A 6873-nucleotide genomic window follows, 5' to 3' on the forward strand; every position below is an offset into this window, starting at 1 on the left:
CAAGAAAGCAAAGATCAATGAAGAACTCGAGACCCTCAAGTGTTGCACGACTAGCTCTGTAAGTAAGCCAAGCTCAGCTTCCTTCACTGTCCCTCAAGTCCTATTGATAATCCCTCCAATCATCATGTGTCTTCCATGTGTCTGGCCTCAGCACGTGCGTCTGTCTCAGCTGACATCACTCTGCTAATCAGCCCACATCCACAGAAGCAGCAAGAAACTGCAGCATACCACCAGAAGTTTTTTTGGTGCACTTCTCTCATGGAGTTCCGACAAATGCAGCTCAACTACTCGGTGTAAGGTGGACCAATACACGTGTGTTGTTAGCAAAGAACCCTTCAGTGTGTGTCCTTTCATGTGCTTGCTTTAGCAGAGCATCCTGTGTCTGCTTCAGAGCAACGTTCCTTCATGAGTCTACTTTAGTCTCCTACCTGTGTCCACTTCAGCTAACCATCTCTTCATGTGTTTGCCCCAGAAAAACACCATCCAACCTATTTGCCAAAGAACCCTTAAGTTTCCACTTCAAAGTTTCCTAGATATGCGTGTAACAATTTTTTTTTTTTAAAGAGAGGCCATGAATTGAAAGAGAGCAAAGCCGGATACATGGGAGGGCTTGGATGGAGACAAAGGGAAGGGGAAATTATGCAATTCTATTATAATCTCAAAATATAAAAAGAAGTAATTTTTTAAAAAAGAGTACTGGAAAGGCATTTGGCCAAGTTCTCTGGTTGAGTACCTTCTAGAATCCATACCAGAATAAGCCCCGATGAAGAGCTCTGTGCTCAGGAGATAGTTCCTCCATGAACAGACTGGGTCCCGGGTGGAGCCACAGGTAAGTTCAAAGTCATTATTTTAAAGATCCAACTTACAGAACAGACACAGTCCATCAACACATCTTGCAGTCTGAGTTTTCATAGCACATCTCAAATGTGGCCTTCTGGGTCCTGCTGGTGCTTGCCTGGATCAGCTAATGGGGGCTCCTCTGTTGTTCAACAACTATCTACTTTCCACACTAATAGCATATGACCCTTTAATACCTCAGTCATGTGGACTTTCTCTGTTCCAAACCTGCTAGGGTTTTCTTACCTGTTAAAGTCATAGCCATGTTTTTCTTCATGCTCAGAGGCCCTACATACTCTGACTCTGGCTGCCATCTTGCCTTCTGCCCACCCTACACACCATGTTCCTTCTGCATTAGCTGATCTGTCCCCCTGAAGCACTCCAGGGCCACACTGTTGCTGTCTTCTGGAATACTTTCCCCTCAGACATTGCTTAGGGCAGTCCCCCCACCCCCGCAGCTGTCCACATCTTTGCTCCAATACTTCAATATTACCTCTTTAAAGGATTATTGCTATCATACTTCTTCCCCATGATGATTAATTTTGTCAATTTGATTAGATCAAGTTGTGCCTGGGACACCAATAAAGCACACTATTGGGTGTGTCTGTGAGAGTGTTTCCAGAAAGGGTTAATTGAAGGGGCATCCCCAAGCCATGGGGAAGCCTGTCCTTTTGGAGTCTGTGGGAACATGTACTGGTCAAGCTAGATGTGAATCCCTTATCTGGGAAGTCAAGGTAATTCCAAAAGAGAGTAGAACAGAATAAGGACATGATTATGAAGTGACTAGTTCCAGATGAGAAGCCAGAAGAGGATGCCAGATTCCATGGAACTAGAATTATAGACAGTTATGAGCTTTCATGTGGAAGGTGGGAATCAAATACGGGACCTCTCCAAGAATAGCAAGTTGTCTTAACCGCTGAGCCATCTCTCCAGCCCTACATGACACATGACACATTTTTTCTGTATGTATCCCCTCCTCAGGCAGAGAATGTAGAAAGTCTCACAGGTGCAGTGGATGTGGGGTGAACCCCCTCTTTCACAGAAGGCTGTCTTCTATCATTCTTGAGCTTCAGGGAAAAGGAAGGAGGGAGAAGCCCCCAGACAGTTAAGATGAAAGACTTTAATTTTTAGTAGATTTTATTTTTATAGAATGTACAGAGGAGGCAGACTCCTCCTCCAGCTAAAAATGCAGATAATCTATGTTTAAGAACTTTGGGAATGCCACTTTGGGAGGTGGTGGCAGTAGATGGGGAGATAGGACAGTTGAAGAGATGGTTAGAGGTAAGAAGATGAATCCTTATAAATGGAGAGTGTCTCATCACAGAGGGGAGACCTTTCTTTGGAAGCCTCTGGCTCTCAGGGTAGAAGCTACTCAGAAGGGACTTTTCCCCTGTGGACAAGAATCTGAGTTTCTACTTCCATGACAGTCTGGATCAGGCATGTAGAAGCTGTCACTTCTGCAGAATCTTTTGAGAGAGAGAGAGAGAGAGAGAGAGAGAGAGAGAGAGAGAGAGAGAGAGATCTAGATCTAGTAGTTAGTGTGATTATATGTGTCAGTACTCTAACAAGAGTGGGACCATAGTTAATTTACTTACAAATATTGTTCTGATCTGTCTTCCATTGAGGGGCATGGTAACAGACATATTCACCACTAAAGGGAGTGGAACAACAGGTCTAATCCTGGAGCTTCTAAGAAGAGCTGAGGACACATCTAGCTAACTGTTCTGCTTGTCACTTGAGCAGTGGGCAGGCACCTTGAGTCCCACTTTGCTGGCAATAAAATCAAATCACGAAACAGCTTACTGATATGGAGGGAGCCTGATGTTAGAAGTTGACAGGGCCAGGCAGCTGACCAGAGCTGGAGTCCAGACTGGCCAGCTGTCTCCAGACCACCCTTGCATCTCTCCTCCATGCGTGGAGGCTCTGGAAAAATGTAAAGTTGAACATACAAAAGCTCTCTCTGGAGATTGAATTGATGCCTGCCAGTGGGTAGAAGGGAATAAAAGGGGAATTTACAAATCCATCAGGGAAAAGGGGAACATTACTGAGAAAAGAGAGCAAGTTATAAATGAAAAGGGGCGGGAAATTAATGGGGACAAAAATAGATTAGAATTTGATGTGCTCCACGGGGTTTACAACGCTTCCCATGCAATTAGGAGTAAAATGATGGACTCCTCAAGCCCCTGTTCCCTGGGGGTGGGGGGGAGAAGGAAAGTTTTCATTTGGGAGGGAGGTGAGGATCCAAAGACAGCCTTTGTTACTAAGACATAGGCCAGGAGGTAGAGGCCAGCTGACGAGGTTTTCTGTCTTACACATGTCCCAATTTTGCAATGAGAATGGGGGTCAGGTGGGAGCAAGGGCAGGGTGAAGGTGAGTTCCTAGGAGCCAGCCTTGTTTTTTTTCCTCATGCAGGTCTCTGGAAAGCCCAGTAGGAAACCCTGAGCCTTTTCAGAGTAGACAGGATTTCCCATGTGAACACTGCAAACTCAATGACAATTAGCCATATTCCTGAAGGTTCTTCACATGGTCTAAGGCAAGACCTGAGGCTTTGGGGTTGAGCTCAGCTACATCCTACTCTTTTTACTTTTGCATTCTTCTTCATTGCCTCCAAACCCACTGACACCCCCCCCCCGCCCCCCAATTCCTCAGGCCTCTGTCTTACCTCCCGACTTCACTGTGGAAATCTCAAACAAGGCAGTGCTCCAGAAAACAGTGTGGAAAAGCTGTATCTGCAACAGTCGGCAAGACAGAGCTCTAGGTTCTTGGAATACCCAGTGTACTGTCTTTTAAGGGAATGGGTCCACCTTGCAGAACGAATCATGACAGCATAATCTAAAGACAAGGCATGTGTTTAATCACCATGACTCCCTACACTGCCTCCACAAAGTGGGTGAACAGGGCTAATCCTGGGGAGTCTGAGAGGGGCTGAGGCCACCTTTAGCTAGCTTCTCTATAGCACATGCTTGCCATTGCTTGAGCAAGTAGGCAGCCTCACTGTTTAATCACCACGACTCCCTCACCTCAAATTCCCAGAACTCAGGTCTAGAAATAACTGAACCAGAGTCGAAGGTCAGGTTAGAGAAAGTGAGATAATTTAATAGAATATTGCTGAACTGGGTCCGTAGCTCAGTGGTACGGCACTTGCCTGAGGAACAGCATACTGGAAATCCTAGCTTCAATTGCCAGCGTAGACAAAGATAAAAATTAAAAAGAGGTGTAGAGCTGGGGCAATGGTTCAAATGAGGAAAAACCCTTTCTGTGCAGCCATGAGGAACGGAGTTCAATGCCCAAGAGCCCAAATAAAAAGGCCAGGCATGAGAATGCAATCCTGTAATCCCATGGTTGAGGAGATGGAGTCAGGAGGAACAGGGAAGCTAGCTAGCTTGCCACATTAGCTGAATCGGTGGGCTTCAGATGCAGAGTGACCTTTTTCTCAACAAGTAAGCTGGTGAATCACTGAAGAAGACAGGCGTCATTGATCTCTGGCCTCTGCACACACAACCATGCACAAATGTAAATGTACACATGGTCAAGTACACACATACCCCAAAAACTTAAAAAAAGATGAAAATAAAGTTACTGGGAGCACTTATATTTAATGAGCCCTTAGAAAACGTTCATCGGCAAGTGACTGTTATTCAACACACACTAATAAAAATGACTCTAACGTGAGTCTACCACCCTAAATGTAATAATCAAATTTTCTGTCTTTGCTGTTATTCCTTTTCGAGTATGAGTCCCAATGCTCCCCTTGTGGTAATTAAAATACAACCTGCACCTGCCAGAAAGATGGACCTTCCCGCTGTCTCCACTGAGACATCTGCAAGCAAATAACAAGCAATGTAGCCACGTCATCGGACTCTATGAAAGTATTTTTCCATGAGAGCTATACATATAAAAGAATTGTTATATCAAAAGATTTAAGTGTTTTTGAACCTAGATGTGTATTGTAGAGAAATAGAGGTGTTATGTCATAATACAGCACAAGGCAGCAGAGGTTTAGTGGATATTGCTTTAGTAATTTAAAAATGAAATAATACTTCGATTTCTGTGTGTTCAAGAAATAAATGGCAAGAATGATACTTTTCATGTTAGTTTATGAGAACTATCTTGTGTTTTTATGAACTGGTAGTTTTTATATTATCTTAAAGGTCCGGTTTTCTCTCATCAGTTAGCATGCATTTTAAATAGAGCCACTAGGCCTTCATCACGTGCCATTTTTCTGCAAATAAGGAATGTGCCCAGTGTCATGGAACTAGTGTCTCAGATCAAATTCAAACTGGTCTGTCTGATGCACAAGCATCTTTTGCCCCAGTCACACTGTATTTCTTTCCCATGTGTCAGGGAGTGGAGAAGTAGATGTCTGTGCTAGGACTGAGGCAACCAGGAGCCAAGACCTACATAAATATGCAACTTAATTACTGCAATGCAGGTCTTAGAGATGTCTCCTAAATAATTTTCTATTTAACCTCAAAATACTCCTATTAAACAAGAATCAAGTGTAATTATGATATTGGCATTTTACAGATGAGGCTTCTGGGGTAAAGTAATATCAATATGCATTAGGTCAAGTGGAGGTCCCATGGCGTCTTAGACTCCAAACTATTATTTTATGATAATACAGTAACACTCCATTTATCTGTCACCATCAGAAGAAAGAGGCAGGTCACAGAAGTTAATTTTCAGTTAAATAAAATTACCCTGTTAAATACCAATTTAAAAAACCTTCTATAAAACTTTCACAAAATTGTGACTGAGCACGTATTTATCATTTTCGTACTCACCAGAAGCCCTTAAAATGACAAATTGGAGGGGAGAAAGGGGCTAGGTCTGCATTTATATGCATGAATAAAATATTCAGACAATAAAAAATGTAGTCATAAAGTTCATATATAAAACACAACAAATAAGAGAGTTTTTAATTTAAAATAACTGAGGGGGGTTGATAGGTAAGGAATTAGTAACTGTTTGAGCAAGACATTTGAGGTTACGTAGTGGTAGTGGTCTGTGGTCTGTGGTCTGTGGTCTGTGGACTGTGGACTGGTGGCAGCGCAGCATAGCTCCTTAGATTTACTGGAAAAGTAAATTCATGGGTATATTGCCAGACCTCCTGAAGAAGTTTAGGGGAGAGGCCTTCACAGACTCTGGAAGGAGGAGGACTTGGAGCTGATTCATCAGGGATGGCTGGAGTAGGCCAATGGAGAGAACAACCAAAAATAATACCATCAAGCCGGGTGCTTGCAACATCCAGTATGTATCACAGAGGAAGCCATGTTAAGGCATCTAACTAGGATTCCTGATAGAGTCCTCATGACAGAGAAGTTGGAATCTAGCTGTTCTCAGAGGCACAATGGTTTTATTAATATACATAAACATATACATACATATACACATAGGTATCATATGCATATACACATACACACATGTATATACACATATATGCATATATGTATACGTGCATGTATATGTGTACATGTGTATATGTGTATATATGTATATGTGTATAACACATATGTGTATATGTGCATGTGTATATGTGTATTTGTGTATATGTATATATGTATACATGTATATGTATATACAAATATGTAAATATGTATGTGTGTGTGTGTGTGTGTGCCTTTAGTTGTTAGTTTGTCCATATCACATAGGCAGGGGACTAACCTGACATAGGAGGGGCCTTGGAAGACAGTTGAGGTAAAAACTTGAGTCTAAGAAAAGGGAGCTCTCAAAAGTACAAACATTAAATCACAATTTACCAGTACACTCTGTGTTGTATAAATAAAAAATGAAGAAAAATCATGTTTTCGATTTTGTTTTTCATGTGATAATTTTTAATATAATATTTTAGAGAAAAATTGCTTTTAATGAAGAATTGACATTTGGCCAACTGATGTCACACAAAAGTGGAAGAAATACTGTTTGAAAATGGAACAAATGAAGTATGTGGATTATACCATTGTCCTGCAAATATTTACTGCTGTGGAGAAGCAAAAGCTTCCTGATGTCCGGGCTATCACGTGACTTACTTCATTC

This window comes from Arvicanthis niloticus, chromosome 10 (assembly GCF_011762505.2).
Source record: "Arvicanthis niloticus isolate mArvNil1 chromosome 10, mArvNil1.pat.X, whole genome shotgun sequence".
Lineage (NCBI taxonomy): Eukaryota > Metazoa > Chordata > Mammalia > Rodentia > Muridae > Arvicanthis > Arvicanthis niloticus.